Source organism: Trachypithecus francoisi, unplaced genomic scaffold (assembly GCF_009764315.1).
Source record: "Trachypithecus francoisi isolate TF-2019V2 unplaced genomic scaffold, Tfra_2.0 Lachesis_group1, whole genome shotgun sequence".
Taxonomy (NCBI): Eukaryota; Metazoa; Chordata; class Mammalia; order Primates; family Cercopithecidae; genus Trachypithecus; species Trachypithecus francoisi.
In genome coordinates, this window is record NW_022681454.1 from 17,844,884 (window position 1) to 17,869,137 (window position 24,254).

Below are 24,254 nucleotides of genomic sequence, written 5' to 3' on the forward strand. Positions count from 1 at the left end.
GTGTTAGTCAGCTCAACTGGACTCCCTGACTTGTTGCAAGGACAGAGAGCTTTCTGAATCCTGGGGTTTCTTCCTTTGGTGTATCGGAAGGGATCAGAGGGGCACGTGGGCTTAGAGAATGAGTGCAAGGTTTTGTTGAGTGGAAGTAGCTCTCAGCAGATGGAGGAGCCAGAAGGGAGATGGAGTGGGAAGGTGGTTATCCCCTGGAGTCAGGCTGCTCAGTGGCTGGGCTCTCCTCCAACTGCCCCAGTCAAACGCCACATTGTTCCGCTGGTCGATGGCCTTCCAGTGACTCTCTCCCCATGTCCAGTCACTTGTCTTCTTTCGCTGGTGTGTTCCTCTTGACGTCCAGCTGCTTGTGTGTGTGCGTGCTAGGGTCTCCAGGTTTTTTATTGGCACAGGATGGGGGGTGTGGCGGGCCAGGGTGATCTTGGGAAATGCAACATTTGGGCAGGAAAATAGAAATGCCTGTTGGCACCTAGGTCCATGGGCACAGGCCCTGGCTGGAGCCCTAGGCAGGGACCACACCCTCCTCTACCCAACACTTCCCTGAATCCTTTCCATATCATGTGTGTGTGTGTGTGTGTGTGTGTATTTGTGTGTATGTGTATATATATATATGGAGAAAAAGAATATATATACATATTCCTTTTCTCTCCTTTTTCTGTTCATTGGAATTTGCATGTGGTGGAAGGAACTAAAATAGTGTCAGAGTCAAGAGAAAACTTCCGCTTTGCCTGTTGAAGGTTCACTGAAAAATCAACTCACTGAATGACATACAAGTGTATTTAACATGTACACACAGGAGTCTTTAGAAGGAAAAACCAAAGATACAGGGGAAATTGTCTATTTTATGCTTAGATTCAACAACCTATGGACAGCCGTGTAGACATATCATTGGAAAAAAAGGGTATGATCCAATTCTAATAGACTGAGTTGGGAAGCCCAGCGAGGCCCGTCTGTCCAGATTCTTCTTGGCCCCTCTGAGCACGCATTTCTTTCTTCTGGGTGTGAGGCAGGACCCTCTCTGGAATGGGGGTCTTATGACCTACAGTCAAGTAAGGTGAGTTAAATCATTTCCTTGTGGAGAGTTTTTACACAGAAAGGTGTAGAAGAACTCAGAGCAATATTACTGGGTTTTATGGCTGGTTTAGGGGGAAAAAGTGGTTCTGATTTCAGTGGTCTGCCTTGGGGTAGAAGGATTCTAGGTTCTATGGGTAGCCTTGGGGGAGAATGGGATTGAGAGAGACGAGGGCAGGAGAATGTCAGAAAAAACTTTGACTTTTGAGCTGCTTCTGAGGGCTTCCTTTTAGGATATTGTTTTGGGGTATTTTTTTGGGTATTGTTTTCTGAGTACCATCATTAGTCATCTTAAACCAGCAGATGGGGACCTGCATGTTAAAGTTGACAGAACAGTAAGACAGAGTAAGCCTGGGTTCCACAGGGGAGAAAAGATTCCTTTTCTTACCCATCACAAGTTTCATAGCTGAGATCCCCCATAACCAAAGGCAGATAGACAAGAGTAAAACATCCAGATTTACTTGATATAACTTTTATGTGACATGGGAGGCTTCAGTATAAAGGTCCATGGAAAAGAGGAAAACTATTTTTATGAATACAAGTGCAGAAGTTGGAGTGGAGGGCTTGAAAATGGGTATAATCTAATGGTAATGCATGGCAGGGGTGGGTGAGGAACTTAGCAATGTCTGTTTGTTCAGATTCTTCTTGGTGTCTCTATGGGGCCTTCCTTCCCTCTGGGTACAGGGCAGGACACTTGTCATGTGAGGGTCTTCAGGAAAGAAGAGAGAGAGAGGCCAGAGAGTGACCTTCATAGGCTTTATAACCTGCTTCAGGAGAGAATGGTGAGAGAAGGTTGGAGAGACCTTTCTGCTTCTGTTTTTTTTAAAAAATGCCAAGGTGGAATATTTTGGGTAGCATGCCCTGAACAATTTCAAAAGTGTGCAACTGTATATCACAACCGTGTAGGGCCCCCAAACACTTTCCTCCCCTATCGGAATGAAGATTCTATAATTGAGTCTGCTGAAATGAACTGGCAATAGATAAAGCAGGGGGAAAGGCATACAAATGTATTGTGTGCATAAACACGAGAGTCACACAAAATATGAGGTTCAAAGTGGGGGCCAGGTGGCAGAAACTTAAGTAGAAAGAAACGGGGGCCTCTGAGGGGAAGGGGAGATGGTGACACAGACCATGGAAGGATAAGGAGAGAAAGAATGGTGAGCAAAGGCTGTCTTATGTAGATCAAGTTTCTCAGGTAACAGCCCTTAGAAGAGTAGCTGAAAGAAGTGAAAAGTCTGTCCCAGAGTGTTGTCCTGGGCACGGTGAATTTTAGTTTCCTTTCCTGCAATACAAATTAATCTTCCCTGGTCAGGAAGATTTCAGAAAGGAGATTGAAGGCAATTGTGTTTCTTATGGAAGAATTTGCCTCAGTCAGATAAGGAAATTTCAGGGACAGCTTCTCCCTGCACTTGGTAGGAGAAACTAGGGAGGGTCAGAGAGTCCTTGATTCCAAAGCACCTTCAAAACCTCTCCAGTTTCCTTTAGTTCTTCGTGCTCAGTGTGCCAAGGCACCAAACGTTGGGGTATCATTTACTGAGCCCAACACCTGACCTGCTTACCTCTAGACTGCTGTGTGAGTGAGAAACAAACCTTCCCATTGTGTATGTGCTGTTACACTGGTCTTTATCACCTTGACTAGAAATCTCTTTGCAGGATACCCTGCCCTGGTTTCTGGTAGTGAGGTAGGTACTTATGTCAGTTGTTTCTTGTGGAGTCTGGACGACATCACCACCTCCTCTCACTCCTGAAATAATTTCAAAGCTAAGACGATGTCACTTTACCAGAGATTGTTTCTTCTCTCCCTTCCTGATTTTTGTACACTACTATAGAACGATCTAGAGGTAGTGCTTTTATTCACTGATGAAACACACATTATTTATGTCTACTATCCAGTCTTCACAAAGCACCAAGTTAATTCAGGATTTCTCAAATAATTTATCATTTAACAGAGGGAGATGGAAGTATTAAAAAGTAAGCACACTAAAACGAAGGAGAAGCATGTCCAGGTGACAGGGAGAGCATAGAGGAAGGGTGTTGACTCAACATAGCTCATACTGCTCTTATATAGTTTTAAAGGAATTCATATCATTTTAGTATCCCATTTCTATGATGCTTCCATCACATAAGCTGATTTTTGCCCTCTCTTTGTTGTGAGGAATGGATAAAGGGCAATTGGTTAGTAAGTTTGTTCATTAAGTTGTAAGCACTGGTCATATTGAGAGATGACCTTAACAAGTTCTACAGCTCAACTTAAATGCTTAAGTACTAACATGCAGAATTATTTCCTGTCTGAACTCCTACAACAGATGATTTTCTTGCTACAAAGTTTGCTATAAATTATATGCTAAGATAGGGCACAGACCCCCTGCCCATTGCAGTGCAAAGTGCTGGACAAGGAATACAATCAATAATCACTTGTTGAGTTTGGGAGGGAATGAAGAAGGGAAGGAAAGATGATAGGAAGGAAAGAATGATATAGGAAGGAAGGAAGGAAAGAAGGGAGGGAGGGAGGGAAGGAAGGAAGGAAGGAAGGAAAGAAGGGAGGGAGGGAAGGAAGGAAGGAAGGAAGGAAGGAAGGAAGGAAGGAAGGAAGGAAGGAAGGAAGGAATCAAGGAATCAAGGAATCAAGGAATCATGGCATAGCCTATGTTACTTTCTAGATCACAAGAAACAAAAACAAGTTGATACTTAGTATGTCTGATGCATTGCTACAATTGTTATTATTGAAGTAAAAATAGAAAAACAGGTAGCTGTATCATTCGAGTTACTGTTAGACTCCTAGGTTGGTGATTTACCAGGTCCTTGGCATAATAATTAACCTCAGTGAATCTCAGATTCCACATCTGTTGTTTGAGCATCATACCTGTCATGCAATGCTTTTGTGAAAATGAAATGGAATATCTGTGTAACTTCTTAGCAAAGATCCAAGTTCATAGTAAATACTCAACAAATGTTAATGGTGTATGCATTTTAATAATATACTTGTTATTTGCAATATATTAGCTATGTTGAAAAGTACATATTTCAAATAATAAATATCCTTTTACCAATCTCTCAGATGTATTGAATGTTACAGATATACACAAACTCCTTTATAGGAGGTAGGCATTCTGCATCATTTTTTAATCTCTGAAATCATTTTTTCATTACAATTTCCACATATGTTATCTCAATATATTTTTGCTCTTCAAAAATTCTTTATTGATTCACTAATGTGTATAATAAAATAATTTATTCTGAAATTGGAAATGAAAATAATTTGACATTAAAATTATTATTTATTTATTGGGGCCATAAACCTCTACATGTTTTGTAGTTTTTCCTGGATTACATTCTGAAGTCAAAAGTTAATATATAATTGATAAGAGCTTAAACATATTAAAATATTGTTAATAGATATTAAATGCAAAATGTAAAATTTTGCTGGAAATCCATCTGTTGTTGAGATAGGAAGGGCTGGATTATCTAGTTATGTAGGAGCCTTTGCAGATATTTCTATTTTGAACTGTCTCTTTGTTAAATACACCAGAAGTTTTTCCTCTTTAAAGCAACTCATGACAATTGTATTAGGGATAAGGGCATCTTTGTCTTTTTATTATTATTATTATTATACTTTAAGTTCTAGGGTACATGTGCCCAAGGTGCAGGTTTGTTACATATGTATACATGTGCCATGTTGGTGTGCTGCAGCCATTAACTCATCATTTACATTAGGTATATTTCCTAATGCTACTCCTCCCTCCTCCCCACAACAGGCCCTGGTGTGTGATGTTCCCCACCCTGGCATCTTCTTCTTTTGAGAAATAAAGGATTAGTTATTGTGAAACAGGATGTGAAGAAGGAGATCCTATCATCACCTTCTCAGTTTAACTTTAGGATATACGGCATATATTGAAGACATGAAAATTGCCTCTCTTAAATTCCCTTAAATTATCTATTTAGCTTCGTGGTGAAGAGCGATATGAAGAGGAAGCAAAGATAATACAAATAGGAGTTAAAACATAGTACATTGCCTTTGTGTATTTTTTAAAGCATTTTTGTTCCTTTTTCTAAGTATAAAATACACACATTAGTAGTAAAAATTTCTACCAATTGAGGGCAAGCATATACATATAAACCCAAGATTCTATGATAAATAATATGAACACTTTGTATATTATACTTTCTGATGCTTTTTTCCTTTTATTATTATACATTAAGTTCTGGGATACATGTGCAGAACGTGCAGATTTGTTAACATAGGTTTACAGGTGCCATAGTGATTTGCTGCATCCATCAAACTGTCATCTACATTAGGTATTTCTTCTAATGCTATCCCTCCCCTAGTCCCCCACCCCCGACAGGCCCCAGTGTGTGATATTCCCCTCCCTGTGTGCATGTGTTCTCATTGTTCAACTCCCACTTACGAGTGAGAACATGCGGTGTTTGGTTTTCTGTTCCTGTGTTTCCTGAGAATGATGGTTTTCCAGCTTCGTCGATGTCCCTGCAAAGGACATGAACTCATCCTTTTTTATGGTTGCATAATATTCTATGGTGTATATGTGCCACATTTTCTTTATCCAGTCTATCATTGATGGGCATTTGGATTGGTTCCAAGTCTTTGCTATTGTGAACAGTGCTGCAGTAAATATACATGTGCACATATCTTTAGAGTACAATGACTTGTAATCCTTTGGGCATATACTCAGTAATGGAATTGCTGGGTCAAATGGTATTTCTGATTCTAGATCCTTGAGGAATCACCACACTGTCTTCCACAATGATTGAACTAATTTACACTCGCACCAACAGTTTAAAAGCATTCCTATTTCTCCACATCCTCCCCAACATCTGTTGTTGCATGACTTTTTAATGACTGCCATTCTAACTGGCATGAAGTGGTATCTCATTGTGGTTTTGATTTGCATTTCTCTAACAACCAATGATGATGAGCTTTTTTTTCATGTTTGTTGGCCACATAAATGTCTTATTTGAGAAGTGTCTCTTCATATCGTTCACCCGCTTTTTGATGGAGTTGTCTTTTTCTTATACGTGTGTTTAAGTTCTTTGTAGATTCCAGATATTAGCACTTTGTCAGATGAATAGATTGCAAAATTTTTCTTCCATTCTGTAGGCTGCCTGTTCACTCCGGTGATAGTTTCTTTTGCTGCACAGACAAGCTCCTTAGTTTAATTAGATCCCATTTGTAAATTTTGGCTTCTGTTGCCATTGCTTTTGGTGTTTTGGTCATGAAGTCTTTGCCCATGCTTATGTCTTGAATGGTATTGCCTAGGTTTTCTTCTAGGGTTTTTATGCTTTTATGTCTTACATTTAAGTCTTCAATCCATCTTGAGTTAATTTTTGTATAAGGTGTAAGCAAGGGGGTACAGTTTCAGTTTTCTGCATTCGGCTAGCCAGTTTTCCCAACACCATTTATTAAATAGGGAATCCTTGCCCCATTGCTTGTTTTTGTCAGGTTTGTCAAAGATCAGATGGTTGTAGATGTACAACCATCTCATGTTTTTTTCCTGAGACTCTATTTACATTTTAAACTTTTAAAATTATATATGATATTTTCTTAGATTTTTTTCTGCATTAAAGTATTTAAATAAATATATATTTCCAACAGAATATAACATTTTATATTTTTTATTATAATTCAGTTCAAAATATTTTTTAATTTTTCATGTGATTTCTTCTTTAATTCATAACATTTTTATAAACGTGTTATTTAATTTCCAAATAATTTGAGTTGGTTTTGAAGCAGCCATTTGTACCCTTTGGTCTTTTTTTAAGCAGCAGCCAGAGATTTCATTCATTTGTAAGTTGGCTTACTACAATTCTTCAAATTAAGACAACAAATATTTTATAATACACTATTATTTTATATATGATGAAGAGAAAAAAGTAACCAATCATACCATGTATTACACCATTGGATATAAGACATAGCTCTATTTTAGTGCTGTTAATATGTGAAAACCAAAACAAAACCTATGCCTTTGAATTGACAGAATGTATTATTGACTTCTCTGCTCAGAACTCATGACCTTCAATCTCCTAGGAAAATCTATAGTTATTACAATAACCTCCAAAGTCTTTATGTAGTCTACCAGTTTCTCTCCCTGACTTCTAATATCTCTCTCCTTATACTCTGCTACCCTCACCCTTACCATGCTTGCCATTCTGAACCTACTGAGCTCAAGGACTCCAGATGTACTTCTACCTCGGAACCTTCATCACAACTTTCTCTCCTCCCAGTCACCCACAGCTTACTCTCTCACTTCTCTCAAGTCATTGCTTAACTTTCTTCTTCACAGCGAGACCCTTCCCAGCCACCCAATTCAAGCATGAAATATTTGCTTTCTCTATCACCTTCCTGATCGATACTCCTTCCTCATTTTCTTTCTCTTCATTGCCCTTATCCGAATTTGACCTACTACAGAAAATTCTACAGAATAACTCACACTTAATATTTTCCCAGTTTGCATAGTACTATGTTATTAATATCAATTGGATTTATATTTGAATGCAACATCTTTTGGACATATTTATACAAGAAAAAAATTACTAGGCCCACGAGTCTAAAAGCAACATTTTTAAATGAAATAATATTCATGAACAGCCTTTAGTTATATTGCAGACATAATTGATAGAACATACAAATCTCAGGAAGTGAGAGTAGAATGTCAACTAAGGTGATGCACAACATGCTACCATGTTGATGTTAACTATTTATTAACATCAATTGTTGGGTGAGCAAAATTAGTGTTTCATTTATTTTACTTCCCAATGTAACCATTTGTTATTAATATTTATATATTTGATATTTTTATTTGATTGTAGGATATTGGTTGGCTTGGAGATTAATGTGTCATATTATATTCTTCATCTAGAACAATGGGGATATATTTCTATAATATGTTTTACATTTTTCATGGAAGTTACAATTTTCATACAAAAACATTTTGTTTTCAAGAATGGATGAGAGATCCTGGCTAATATGGTGAAATGCCATCTCTACTGAAAATACAAAAAATTAGCTGGGCATGGTGGCGGGCACCTGTAGTCCCAGCTACTCAGGAGGCTGAGGCAGGAAAATGGCTTGAACCCGGGAGGTGGAGCTTGCAGTGAGCCAAGATCACACCACTGCACTTCAGCGTGGGCGACAGTCAGACTCTATCTCAAAAAAAAAAAAAAAAAAGAATGGATGAGAGAATTAGTGATGGGAGTATTAGTGATGGGAGATACCTATGTGTATTTTATTTGTTGCTTCATTATTATTATTCCTATTAGTAGTGCTTTTCTCCCAAAGAAAAATTCAATGAAGGAAAGCCTTTATTTCTGTTTTGTTCACTAGAGATAGGATGGAGCCTAACACATTGTAAATGACTAATAAATATTTGTCAAATGCATGAGCATTGCTGGCCTCGTTGATATTTTTTAAATATCACTGTAACCAATTAATTGAATTAGTTTTCCTGTTGCTTCTAATAGTTTTTCAGTTGATTTTTGTATGTTTTCTCAGTAGAATATAGAATTATTTGTGAATGATAAGTTTGACTTTCTTTTTCAAAAATGTTTCATGTCTTAATGCATTAAAACTTTAAGAAGGCATTCAGTTTTGGTTTTTGTAGCTGGCTGTCTTAGTCCATTTGGGTTGCTATAACAAAATGCCTTAGACTGGGTAATTTGTGAACAACACAAATTTTTGCTCACAGCTCTGGAGGCTGGGAAGTCCAAGATCAAGGCACTGGCATATTTAGTATCTGGTGGAGGTCTGTTCCTCATAGAACATATCTTCTTGCTGTGTCCCAACAGGGCAGAAAGTGTTAACTAACTCCTTCAAGCTTCTTTTAATAGGCTTCTAATCCCATTCATGAGGGCAGATCCATCATGACCTAATCACTTCCAAAAGCCTCAGCTCCTCTTAGTATTATCACAATAGGGATTAGTTTTTCCTCTTTCTCTCCCTCCCTCCATCTCTCTCTTTCTTTCTTTCTTTCTTTCTTTCTTTCTTTCTTTCTTTCTTTCTTTCCTTCTTTCTTTCTCTCTCTCTTTCTTTCTCTCTCTCTCTCTTTCTCTCTCTCTCTCTCTCCCTTCCTTCCTTTCTTCTTTCTCTCTTTCTTTCTCTTTCTTTCTGCTTTCTTGGTTTTCTTCTTTTTCTTTCTTTTTTAGATGATGTCTCACTCTGTCATCCAGGCTGAAGTGCAATGGCATGATGACAGCTCACTGTAGCCTCATCTCCTACACTCAATTGATCCTCCTACCTCAGCCTTCTGAGTAGCTGGGACTACAGGCATGCCACTACACCTAGCTCATTTTTGTTTTGTAGAGATTGGGTTTCACTGTGTTGCCCAGGCTGGTCTCAAACTCCTGGGTTCAAGCTATCCTCCTGCCTCTGCCTCCCAAAGTGCTGGGATTACAAATGTGAGGCACCACACCCAGCTGGATTAGTTTTCAACATATGAATTTTGAGATAAAACAAATATTCAAGCCATAGCACAAGTATAACTACCTTAGTCCTAATTTTAATGATTTATGTTTTAATATCTGTTTGTTCACCAATAGATATGATGCCAATTGGTGTTGATTAATATTTATTATATAAAGAAAAACTCCTACTATATAGAGTGCTATCAGTTTTAAGTGGAGGGATTAATTTTTATCTGAATTTTTACATCGTTTTTCTTCTGTGATGTGAAGCTGGTACATTTCATGATGTTGATCTACCCTTTCTTTCCCTGTATAAACCCTAACTAGCTCTTACATGTTACATTTTTAGTGTTCTATTGAAATTGATTGGTATGTCTGTCGGGATAGCCTAGATGATGTCATGGTTAAAAGCAATCTCAAATATCAGTGACTTAAAAATAACAAAGACTATTTCTTGCTCCCATAGAGTTGTCTTGGATCTGGGTAAATCTTTGGAGCAACTCTTTTCCATGTGCTAGATCATTACTAAAGCTATATATGGACACAGCTGCCACAGTCACCAGAGACAGGGAAGAAAGTGATGAAGAATCTAGCACTGGTAATTAGTTCCTACTGCGCAGGAATCATGGCAGTTCTGGCTCATCTTTTATTGGCTGTAAAAAAATCACGTGGCCATGGTTAAATTTAAGAAGCCATGTAAATCAAATCCTTCCATATGCCATGAAAGAGGTGGAAGATGAATACTGGTGAATACTACAAAGGCTGCCAGACTAGGCTAGTATTTTATTAAGGATGTTTACATGTTAATTTTTCAGTAAATTTTTGTATGTAACTTTTTTCTTATTCTATTTTTGTCAAATTGAATTCCTAGTGTTATAAAATGTATGTGACAATATAATTGGATTTGTATTTTTTCTTTAAAGTTTTATACATTTGCTGAAAAGACTTTCTTATACACCCAGGCTTTTTTGGGATTACAGTTTGTCATTTTGAAAAAGAAATATATAATCAGATCTTTAATGTCCTTTTGATCTGATTATTTCATTTGTATTTTTATAGAAAACTGTATATTTCATTGAGATTTTCAAAAACTTTACTAAGAACCTTAAATGTTTATTTTTTATTATTATACTTTTAGTCACTTCTGTTTTGATAGCATAATTTTAATTTTTAATTTTGTGTATTTGTGTTTTTCTCCATTTCTGATGTTAAACAATCTGGAGACTTACCTATTGCAGCTTTTCCTTAAAAAATTATTTCTGAATCTTCTATATGTATTTTGTTGTATCATCTCATTTGTTGTGGTTTCTATTTTTCTCTTATTGTTAATTTTCTTGAATAGGCAATCCAACACAAGGATATGCAAGGGAAAATAAAACTTTCTCTAACCTCTGTTTCTCAGCCACACATTTTTTTCTTATTCAGAGGCCAAATCAACTTCTTGTGAATTCATTCAGAGATACTCTAAATTATACACATGTATTTATAGTAAAATATACATATTTTCTACTAGTCTTCTGTTTCACAAATGAGATTGTACTCTACACTGCATTTTCAAATTATCTTTTTGAATATAACATATATCTTCAAATTATCACATGCCTGTACCTATGGAGACATTTTATTCATTTCTATTGCTATGCAGTGCTGGTTTATATTATGGGACTGCTATTGGTTTATCCAGTCTTCTACTGTTAGAGCTTTGGGCATTCTCTGCCCCTATACCTTGATGCTACAAAATGTAGTAATGAATATCCTTGTACATCTGTCATTTTATACACATGCCAGTGTACATGTAGAAGAGATACACAGGACTATAACCTGGACCAGAGGGGAGATGCAATTTTTACTCTGATAGAAACAGTCAAATTACTCTCCATGGAAGTTTCAATTTACTCTCCCAGGAGTTGTGTATGAGAATACGTATTTCCTGAGACAATACATTGCTATTAAATTATTTGATCTTGCCTAACCTGGCCAGTTAAAAAACATCAGATCTTATTGTAAATGTAATTTGCATTTTCTCTTATTATGAATGAGGTCTATATATATTTGTTTAAGAGCCATTTGGAATTCTTTTTCAGTGAATGGAGTGAGCTTGTAGCCTCTGGCCATATTTTCTATTAGAATGTCATTCCTTTTTTGTCTTAATTGAAAAGCACATTAGCACTTCACCTGCGACATGAGTTGCAAATATTAATTCACACTTGATCACTTTTCTTTCAGTACTACATATAGTAGCTTTTTTCCAAGCAGATTATTTTTTATGCCTTCAAAGTTACCAGATTTTTATGGCTTCTGTATTTTGGACACTCCTAAAAAGGTCTTTGCTACACTGAAAATTTTTAAAAGCTCTATCACAGTTTGTTCTATGTCTTTTATGTTTTTTTTTATGTGTTAAAATCTTTGATTCATGAGGTATTTATTTTGGTGTGAAGTGTGAGGTAAGAATTTTAGTTTATTTTCTTACATACGGCTATTTAATTCGTTAAACAAAATTTATTAAATAATGCATATCTTCCCTCAGACTTGAAATGCCAAATTCATCATACATTAAAATTCCATAATAGGCCGGGCGCCGTGGCTCACGCCTGTAATCCCAGCACTTTGGGAGGCCGAGGCAGGCGGATCATGAGGTCAGGAGATCAAGACCACGGTGAAACCCCGTCTCTACTAAAACACACAAAAAACTAGCCGGGCGAGGTGGCGGGTGCCTGTAGTCCCAGCTACTAAGGAGGCTGAGGCAGGAGAATGGCGTGAACCCTGGAGGCGGAGCTTGCAGTGAGCTGAGATCACGCCACTGCACCCCAGCCTGGGTGACAAAGCGAGACTCCGTCTCAAAAAAAAAAAAAAAAAAAAAATCCGTAATATATTTGGTTCTATATGTAGACATATTTTCTGATGCATGGATATGTCTGCACATTAATACACCAATACTAAAGTATTCTTTTACTTTTTAGCATGCTTTATTATCTACTATGACTAATCTCTCTTTATTCCTCTTGTTCAGAAATATACAAGCTATTTCAAATTTATTTTTTCACTTAAACTGTAGAATCTTCTTTCAGAGTTCCAGAAAAAGAAACATATTTGTATTTCTACTGAAATCATAATAAATTTATGGATTAATTTAACCGACAGCATGGTATAGCTTCCCATTTTGTAAGGTCAACTTCTGTTTATTCTTAACTGGTATGCTCAGACCACTTCATCCCACCTTTATATTCATTTATATATATGCTGTATATATGCTATATATACACACTATATATAAAATGTACATATATAGGATACATATATGTACATATATATGTATCTTAACTCCTTTGTACACATATATATACATATATGTGTATCCTAACATCCTATATATAGGATGGGGGTATATATATACATAGGAATTAGGATATGTGTATGTACACAAATACATTTGGGTAAAGACCCTGCAGGGGGCACAGAAACGCTCCTTAAAAAACCCATGATTAATAATCTCAGAGAGCCAAGAGAAGTTATTAGTTCTATGAAAAAATAAGATGTTATCAAAAGAAATATTCAGATAATAGAGATAAGTTTTTTGGAAAGCTATAAAACAGGAATACAAAACTTCATAGATATGGGGCAGAAAAATTTGAGAAACTCTTAGAATGTAATGAAAAATCACAGAAAAAGCACAAGAACATTTAAAAAAATCTGAAATGTTAAAAACAGGAATAATAAGAGTTCCAGAAAAAGATGACAGCAGAAATGATGTCATGAGAATATTCATTAAAATATTATAAAACAAATGACTTTCCATATTAGAAGGATCTTCTGAGAGAAGAAACACTATGAATTGTGCTATCTAATGAGTTGTAATAGATCATCCAAAATAGTAAATTTTTAAAAGTAATTATTCATAATCTCTCATGGTGTCTATGGGTCAAGCATGCAGAATTAGCTTGGTTGAGTGTCTCTGCTTTGGGATACCTCATGAGGTTGTGGTCAGATGTTGGTCAGGGCTTCAGTCTCCCGAAGGTTTGACTGGGGCTGGAGGATCCACTTTCAAGGTGGCTCCTTGCATGGCTAGCAATTTGGTGCTGGTTGTTGGCTGAGGACTTCTGTTCCTCTCCATGTAAGTTGAGTGGTCAGGCAATTATCAGTATATTGCCTCTGAAGTAAAAGAGAAATTGCTATGTATTTACCTATTAAGGGTTGAATTGTGCCCCCTCCCTCCAAAAAATGATATGTTAAAGTTCTAACCCCTCATACCTCAGACTATCTTATTGGGACATAGGGTCTTTATAGAGATAATCAAGTTGAAATGAGATCATTTAGGTGGGCCCTAATCCAATAGGACTGATGTCCTCATAAAAAGAGAAAATTTATTTGCTCACATATGAAGGTTTGTTACAAAGATAGACACATGCCATGGGAATTTGTTGTACATATTATTCCCTCACCCAAGTATTAAGTCTGGTACCCAATAGTGATGTTTTCTGCTCCTCTCCCTCCTCTCATCCTCCCACCTTGAGTAGATCCTAGTGTCTGTTGTCTCTGTGTTTATAAGTTCTTATTGTTTAGCTACCACTTATAAGTGACAACATGCAATATTTGTTTTTCTGTTCCTGTGTTAGTTTGCTAAGGATAATAGCCTCCAGCTCCACCCATGTTTTCACTAAAGGCATAATCTCATTCTTTTTTATGGCTTCATAGTATACCATTGAATATTTGTACCACATATATCCAGATTATCCAATCTGTCATTAATGGACATTTAGGTTGATTTCATGTTTTTGCTATTGTGAATAGTGCTGCAATGAACATTTGCCTGTATGTGTCTTTATGGTATAATTATTTATATTATTTTGCGTATATACCCAGTGATATGGTTTGCCTGCGTCTCCACCCAAAACTCATCCTGAATTGTAGTTCCCATAATTCCCATATGTTGTGGGAGGGACCTGGTAGGAGATAATTGAATGATGGGGGCGTTTTGCCCTATACTGTTCTCATGGTAGTGAGTAAGTCTCACAAGACATGATGGTTTTATAAGGGGAAACCCCTGTCACTTGGTTCTCATTCTCTCTTTGCTGGTTGCCATGTAAGATGGCCCTTTGTTCTTCCTTCATCTTCCACCATGATTGTGAGGCCTCCCCAGTCACGTAGAACTGTGAGTCAATTAAACCTCTGTCCTCTATAAATTACCCAGTTTCCATTGTGTCCAGCAGCAGCATGAAAACAAACTAATACAGTAAATTGGTACTGGTAGAGTGGGGCTCTGCTATGAAGATACTCGAAAATGTGGAAGTGAGTTTGGAACTGGATAACAGGCAGCATTTGGGACTTTTTGGAGGCCTCAGAAGAAAACAGGAAATGTGGGAAAGTTTGGTACTTCCTAGAGACTTGTAGAGTGCCTTTGACCAAAATGCTGATAATGATATAGACAATGAAATCCAGGCTGAGGTGGTCTCAGATGGAGATGAAGAACTTGTTGGGAACTGAAGTAAAGGTGACTCTTGCTATGTTTTAGCAAAAAGACAGGCAGAATTTTGCCCCTGCTTTAGAGATTTGTAGAACTTTGTACTTGAGGGAGATGACTTAGGGTATCTGGAAGAAGAATTTTCTAAGCAGCAAAGCATTCAAGAGGCAACTTGGGTGCTGTTAAAAGCATTCAGTTTAAAAAGAGAAACAGAGCATGACAGTTCAGAAATTTGCAGCCTGATGATGCAATAGAAAATAAAAACCCATTTTCTGAGAAGAAATTCAAGCTGGCTGCAGAAATTTGCATAGTAACAAAAAGCCCAATGTTAATCCCCAAGATAATGGGGAAAATGCCTCCAAGGCATGTCAGAGGTCTTCATGGCAGCTCCTCCCATCACAGGCCTGGAGTTCTAGGAGGAAAAAATGGTTTTGTGGGTCAGATCCAGGGGCCCCCTGCTGTGTGCAGCTTAGGGACTCACTGCCCTGTGTCCCAGCTGCTCTAACCACAACTAAAAGGGGCCAAGGTACAGCTCAGGCCATTGCTTCAGAGTGTGCAAGTCCCAAACCTTGGCAGTTTCCACATTCTGTTGAGTCTGCAGGTGCGCAGAATTGAGGTTTGGGAACTTCCACCTAGATTTAAAAGGATGTAAGGAAATGCCTGGATGTCCAGGCAAAAGTTTGCTACAGGGATAAGGCCCTCATGAAGAACCTCTGCTAGGGCAGTGTAGAAGGGAAATGTGGGGTTGAAGCCACCACACGTAGTCCCCACTGGGGCACTGCCTGGTGGAGCTGTGAGAAGAGGGCCACCATCCTTCAGACTCCAGAATGGTAGATCCACTGATAGCTTGCACTGTGCACCTAAAAAAACTGCAAACATTTAATGTTAGCCTGTGAAATCAGCTGGGAGGGAGGCTGTAACCTGCAAAGTCACAAAGGTGGAGCTGCCCAAGACTATGGGAACCCACCTCTTGCATCAGCATGACCTGCGTGTGAGACATGGAGTCAAAGGGGATTATTTTGGAGCTTTAATATTTGCCCCACTGGATTTCAGACTTGCATGGGACATTTAGTCCCTTTTTTGGGGGGGCAACTTCTCCAATTTGGGATGGGTATGTTTACCCAATGCCTGTATCCCTATTATATCTGGGAAGTTACTAATTTGCTTTTGATTTTACAGGTTCATAGGCAGAAGGAACTTGCCTTGTCTCAAATGAGACTTAGGACTGTGCACTTTTGAATTAATGCTGAAATGAGTTAAGACTCAGGGGGACTGTTGGAAAGTCATGATTAGTTTTGAAATGTGAGGGCATGAAATTTGGGAGGGGTTGGGGCAGAATGATACGGTTTGGCTATGTCCCCATCCAAATCTCATCTTGAATTGTATTTCCCATAATTCCCACATATTGTGGGAGGGGCCCAGTGGAAGTTAATTGAATCATGGGGGCAGTTTCCCCCATACTGTTCTCATGATAGTGAATATGTCTCACAAGATCTCATGGTTTTATAAAGGGGAAATCCTGTTCACTTGCCTCTCATTCTCTCTTTGCCAGCCACCATGTAAGACGTTCCTTTGCTCTTCTGTCATCTTCCACCCTGATGTTGAGGCCTCCCAGCTATGTGGAACTGTGAGTCAATTAAACCTCTTTCCTTCATAAATTACCCAATCTCAGGTGTGTCTTTATCAGCAGCATGAAAACAGACTAATACACCCAGTAATGGGATTACCAGATAGCATGGTAGTTCTGCTTTTAGTTCTTTGAGGAACTGCTGTACTGCTTTCCACAAAGGTGGAACTAATTTACCCTCCACCGAAAGTGTGTGTGTTCCCTTTTCTCTGCAACCATGCCAGTATCTGTTATTTTTTGAGTTTTTAGTAATAGCCATTGTGACTGGTGTGAGTGGTTTTGATTTGTATTAAAAGAGAACATTTAAACAAGAAGACAGACATGAACAGAAAGATGATAACATGAAAACACAGAGATAGCACAGTGTGAAAATGGAACACTAGAGGTATGCATCTGCAAGCTAAGGAATGCCTGAAGCTACTAGGTATTAGAAAAAAGGTATGGAAAAATCCCTTTTCTAGTGCCTTCAGAGGGAGCATGGTCCTGCTGACACCTTTGTTTCAGATGTCTAGCATTCAGGACTGTGAGACAATAGATTTCTGTTGCTTTAAGCCACCTGGTACTTGGTGCTCTGTTACAACTACCCAAGGAAACTAATATGACATCCATATCCATAAACCAAACAACATGACACTGAGTAGGCCTTTTTGAATTAGGGGGTGAACTAGTCTGTTTAGGCTGTCAAAACAAAATACCACAGGCTTAAACATTAAAAATTTAAATTTAAATTAGAAATTTATTTATCTTGGCCGGGAAGTCCAAGATTAAGGTGCAAGCCCGGCTGATCTCTGAATCACTTTTAGGGTCATTCTTCCTTTATCCTGAAGGATAATGCATGTTTGCAGCTAAATAGCACTTTGGTCCCATTCTGCAGGATCGCAGAAGTCCAACTTCCTCCATTCCATCTAGTTTTTTATGTCCTTTAGTCCCAGCTGGCAGTGTTTCTGCTGGTGTAGTCCCATATCTATTTCTTATCAGATTAGATCTTTTGTTCACACCCATACCAATCTCCCTATCAAGTTGTTGTTCAGTCACATCCCTAGCATTCTTTTCAGACTATACTTCCTCATATTTTTGAAATATGAACAAGCAGGTAGTGTTTCAAATCTTTAAGTTGCTGTTACTTTTTGATTAACATTTCCTTTGTCAGTTCAACTTTCACCTCTTGCATTTTATTATAAGTAGTCAGGAGGATCCAGTCTATACCTTGAACATTTTACTTAGAAATCTCCTCACATAAACATGCATTTCCACCTTTCACAAGTGGTATCTCCCCTGAAGCACTAGAACACAATTTAGGCAAGTCCTCTAGCACCTTATAACAGTGATCACCTTTTCTCCATTGTACAATAACAATTTCCTCATTTCTGTCTGATACCACACTGGAATGACTTTAACATTCTTATTTTTACCAACATTCTATTTAGGATTATTCTCTACATATTCTCTAAGAACATGGAGGCTTTTTCTTTAGCTCTCCTCTTTTCTTCAAAGCCCTCAACAGAATTGCCTTTAATATTTATATTTCTACAACAAACTCTTCATGACAATCTTAATTTTATTGTTAGCAAGCACCACAAAACTCATCTAGCCCCTACCCATCACCCAGTTCCAAAGCCACCTCCACATTTTTAGGCATTTGTTACAGCAGCACCTTACTTCTGATACCCAAAACTTTATCAATCTGCTCAGGTACCATAACAAAATATCATATACTGTGTTACTTAAACTATAGAAATTTATTTTTCACAGCTCTGGAAAGTGGAAAGTCCAAGATCAATACCGTGGTGAGATAGGTTTCATTCTGAGTTCTCTTCTCTTGGCTTTCGGCAGCCACCATCTTGCTGTGCTCACATGACTTCTCTCTCCATATACATGCACCAAGGAAAGGCCATAGGAGGACACAGTGAGAAGGTAGCCATCTACAAGCCAGGAAAAATACATGACTGGAGAGTCATGGAGGCAGATATGGAGGCTACCTAAGGGCCCAACACCATGGACAACCCATTACTAAGGCTGATCCTGCTATTGCTTCCTCTGAGTGTTCAACTTTTCAGCAAGAGAAATGAACACTGAGCTCCCTCCTCCCTGAACTCCTTTATGGCACTATTCCTCAGGGAGACCACCTGGCCGCCTGGTGGCAATTTGGTATCAGGTCCCTTCCATCCACAAAGGGCCAGTCATTCCTCTATTTCAAGTATAGATTTGTTTTTCTTGCTAGTAGAGTCTTAGCCACTACCACTATCCAGGTGCTTAAAGAATGCCTGGTACATGGGCCTGGAATCCCACACAACAAAACGTCCAACCAAGGGACCTACCTTATAGTGAAGGGTATGCAGAAGTAGGCCGTGGTCCCTGGGCCCACTGGTCATGTCATGTACTTTATCATCCAAAGGCCACTGGCCTCATAGAATACTTCTAGTTGTACAACTGAAGTACTAGTTTAGAGAAAACACTCTAAAAATATGAAGTGCCATCCTGTAGAAGGCAGTATGTCTATTAAATGAGATATTTTGATATGGCTCTGTGTTTGCACAAAGATAGATGAATGGTTCCAAGACCCAAGGCATGGAAGCAAGAGTGGCCTCATTTGCCATTCCTCTCAAAGACCTCCAGGGGATTTTCTCCATCCTGTCTCCTCAACTCTGGGCTTCCCTGGGTTGGGGTTCTTGGTCTGAAAAGGAACCAATAAACACAGCAAAGGTCCTGTTGAATTATAATTTATAGCTACCACCTGAGCACTTTGGAGTCTCTGAGCCCAGACACCATCAGGCAATAAGAGGACTTGCTATACTGGGAGGGTGAATTGACCTTGATCAGCAGGAACAGATAGGGCTGCTTATACCAGTGGTGGTAGAGAAGAGTTTGTGGGGAACCCAGGTGATCTACTTGGGTGCCTCTGGTACTCCCTTTTCCCATTATAACTGCTAATGGATCTGTGGACAAACCCTGCACTGAAGAGGGTATGGCTATCAAGTGTTCAGACCCTTCAGAGATGAAGGGTTAGGTCACACTATCAAAGTAATCCACCAAACTTTGCCAAGATGAGCAGAATTTAGAACCGGCTAGTGGAGGCAGGAGAAGACGAGCACCCATCTCTCAAGATCTGAGGCCATGAGCAGTTGGTCTCAAGTCGACTGCAGCCACAGGGGCTATACATCATCCTATTAATCTTTCTCTGAGTTTTCCCTCATGCCAACACCCCCCCATAGGCCATGATAAGAGGTGTGTATCCATTTAGGATACAGTCTGTTTTAATTTGAACGGATGTTTCTGAAAGAGGCTTCTTCCAAAAGTCAACATGTTACAGGAAAGAAAAACTAATCATTACTACCCAGTCTGATAGAAGCTGTAAATAGTATTTTAATAGTTAAAATAATGTAAACATATTTAACCATGTTGTGAGGTGGGGAGAATACAAATATATGAGTACATTTGAGTATATGTGTTGGAGGCTGACACTGGAAATAGAAGCAAATATTTATCTTTCATGGAAAAAGTCAACAGATAAAGCTAAAATTGAAAAAGAAAGCAATAGAGTGGTAGCAGACAAAAGGAATGATACATAAGAATATTCAAGTCAAAAATTGAGAGTGATTGCTTCTGGAAAAAAAGAAATAAGGTAGAGATTACTCTATTTTAAAAGGAAAAGTAGTCTCCTTGAATATGGATTTTTACCTCTTCTTAGTTCTTTCCCCATCATCTCTTTATAATGATATAGTTCAGAGTTTTCAATTCATTGTTGTTAGTATTAAGTTATAAATGTTAACATAAGGCCGGTCGCGGTGGCTCACGCCTGTGATCTCAACACTTTGGGAGGCCGAGGTAGGCGGATCACCTAAGGTCAGGAGTTGGAGACGAACCTGACCAACATGGTGAAGCCCTGTCTCTACTAAAAATACAAAAATTAACCGGGCATGGTGGTGGGCACCTGTATCTTCTGTTTCATGTGTAGTTTTATATTTTTAATGATTTTATAATCATATTAAACAGCATTTTAGATGTAGACACATTTAACTAGTTTTCCTTTCTTCCTCTCTCCTTTTCTTCTTTCCTGTCCTTTCTTCCTTCTTTCCCCCTTCCTTTGTTTTGTTTTGTTTTGGTTTTTGAGACAAAGTCTTTCTCTGTCACCCAGGCTGCAGTGCAATGGTGTGATCTCAGCTTACTGCAACCTCTGCCTCCTGGGTTCAAGCGATTCTCCTGCCACAGCCTACAGCATAGCTGAGATTACAGACGCCTGCCACTAAGTCCACTAATTTTTGTATGTTTAATAGAGACAGGGTTTCACCATGTTGGCCGGGCTGGTCTTGAACTCCTAACCTTCAGTGATCTGCCTGCCTTGGCCTCCCAAAATGCTGGGATTACAGCTGTGAGCCACCACTCCTGGCCTCATTTTCTCTTTTCTTCCTTCCTCTTTCCTGGTCCCTTTTCCTTTATCTTTCAATTCCTTCCTCTCTTTCTTCCTGTCTTTTCTTCCTTCCTTTTTTCTCTTCCTTCTTCCCTCCCTCTCTTGATTTCTCTCTCCCTCCTTCTCTTCCATCTCTTCCTCTTCCTTCTTTCCTTCCTTCCTCCCTCCCTCTCTTTCTTTATCCCTTCCTGCTTTTTTCCCTTCTTTCTTTGTTTCATTTCTAAACTTAATTTTGTCATTCTCAAGCTTCTTACTTTGATTTATTTCTGCACAGCTGGACTAAACCTTGAATATTTTTAATAGCACAGTCAGAAAAAGCAAATGGGCACTTGTACCTAGTGATAAAATTCCAGAGACAGCATTATACAAGGAGTCAAACAGTGTTATAGCATGAGAAGCGCCATATTTCAAGAAAGTGACAATACTGTGCTCTGGAAACTGGTTTTGGATGACTTGAATCTTGTCTTCAGTGATGATAAAGGCAATGATGTTGACTATACATTTGAACAATTGCAATAAAATAGGTTCACAAAATATGAGTTGAAATAACAATTTTTAAAATTCAAATACTACTTTACATAAAACATTATCTTACACAAGAGTTCATATCATAGTATTATGATAATGCATTTGCATATTTTAAACATATCTATTAAAATGTAAAATATCAAGTTTGCCAAAAATTTCCTTTTGTATATTCTTATCGAAGAAAATGGTATCAGTCTTTATTTAGGGAAGTAAGATATTGACTATTCAATTTCAAATAACCCCACGAGTTACAGTCTTACCTATGCAGATGAAAAAACTAAAGCTCAGAAAGTTTAAGCTCAGTGTCACAAAGCTAGGACAGAGGGAAGGAGGGATTTGAATCCATTTATAACTTATGCCCAAGACACTCTTAAGACACCTTAGAATTAGCTATACCAATGCTTCCCTTTAGGGAACTAGTGTTAAAATCTGAACTAAGGATGGGAAAGATCAGGTAAACAGGGGTTCATGGTTACCTAACAGTAATGTACAACCTAACAGTACATTAGGTTGAAGGTTATTGTAGAGATTCTGGGAAACAAGGGAAATACTCTAAAGCACTCAAGTAAGAGAGAAAAGGTTGCAATGAACTGAATGCTTATTTCCTCCCCAGTATCATGTACATCAATTCTAACCCCTAATGTGATGGCAGTAGGGCCTTTAGGAGGTAATAGGTCATGAGGGTAGAGCCCTCATGGATGGAATTAGAGGGAATGGAAAATTGGCACTCTACACCCCAGAAGGTGGTTCTCACCAAAAGCTGACCACGCTGGTACTCTGATCTCAGACTTTCAGCTTCCAGAAGTGTGAGAATAAATTTCTGCTGTTTATAAGCCAGCAAATCTATGGCACTTTGTTATAGCATCCTGGACTGAATAAGACAATGATGAAATGCAACAAGTCTGTGGACAGGTGGTACCTACCTTAAAATTTTGTTGTAAAGTATTCCTTGCCAACGCTGCCACCTGTGTGAAAGACCATCTCTCCTGAAATTGCTTATAAATCTCTTGCTCCTCCATTGAGGCTCTCTAACGTTTCCTCCCTCTGGAATACTTTCCCTAACCTACCCATTCCTTCCTCCGAGCTCCCTTGCACACAAGTCTATCCTCCTGCTCCTTTCCCATCTCCACATCCTCCTCCTCTTCATTCAGTAATTTAAATGACAATTTTTTTTTTTCTTTTTGAGACGGAGTCTTGCTCCATTGCCCAGGCTAGAGTGCAGTGGCACCATCTCACTCACTGCAAACTCCATCTCCCGGGTTCACACCATTCTCCTGCCTCAGCCTCCCCAGTAGCTGGGACTACAGGCACCCGCCACCACGCCCGGTTAATGTTTTGTATTTTTGGTAGAGATGGGGTTTTACCATGTTAGCCAGGATGGTCTCGATCTTCTGACCCCGTGATCTGCCTGCCTTGGCCTCCCGAAGTGCTGGGATTACAGGCGTAAGCCACTGCACCCAGTCTAACTGGCAACTCTTTATTTGAATGTCTGGGTCCACATTGTACTGCTAAATCCTTGAGGGCAGTGTTTATGTTTTTTAAAGGTATTTTTCTGCACAGCCTGGTGAAGTATCTGGAACATAACATGTAACCAATAGTGGAGCTGTGGTTTGAACCTAGCTCTGATAGTTATGTGAATGAATAATGAATGTAGGACAGACTCCCTGCAAGTCTATATGGGCAATGGGGTTTGGGAGTACATTTTACATGAGTTTTTCTCATTTTTTATTTTATTATTTTTTATCCTGGAGAAAATTTTGTGATATTACACAAAACAGTAGATTATGCTTTAAAACTCAAAACATAATTTAATAAATGATGATCTATCACTTTCTGATTAGTTTTCCAGAGAGAGTTGTTTCTTATTATCTCAGATATTTGAACCTTGCATTGAGAACATGAGGTGTTGAGATACACTATTAGGTTGTGTCATAAAGGATGAGAAGTGTATGGTTATGTGAGGGGGGTGATGGGAGCACACCCCTCTGTTACTCACCCCATGATTAATTTAAAAAATTTCTACCGCCTTTAATTAGAAAGTTTTTAAAATTATAGAACCAACTTTGCTATTAGACATCTTGACACGTTTGAATAAAAAAAGTAATTGTGTTAAAATAATTTTAGAAAATGAGTCCCAGTCTTTGACTCTATGGAGGTGGATATTCTGAATTGTCAGGGCATATCAGTTGTACTTTGATCAATCAATCTGGAGGAGAAGGCACAGGGTTTACTTTGGAGACCGCATTTTAGAAGAGCTGCCTGCTTAGATATTTGCTAACCAATGGAGGGGTAACCTGATATTCCCCTCAGAACTGCTGTTCTTCTCATGAGTAGTAATTTCTCTTCATGTTACAGAAACAGAACCACAGACTCTCAAGAGTTTGTTCTAGGAAGTTATTCAGCTCTGCAGCAAACTAATATTTCTCTGCTCTCCTATGGAGACATTTCAAATATGCTTTTCATCCCTCACACCTAATTTATGCAAAGAATCTCTTGCCCTGGGGGCTGTTCTGCTTTTTAATGAATTCACTTTGATGACAACTAAATGTGGCAGGTGTTTCAGGAAGCAGTTCAACCAGGGATAGTTTAACTTTAAAATTCTCTCACATGTGTAATATCTCTGAACCTAATATTTTGGTTGAGATGTGTAGATTCAGTTTGCTTTTTCATATCTTTCCTTATGAAGCATTGTGTCTGAACTTATTATGGACTTCACTGTTGGGCTGGGAGTGAAGAAA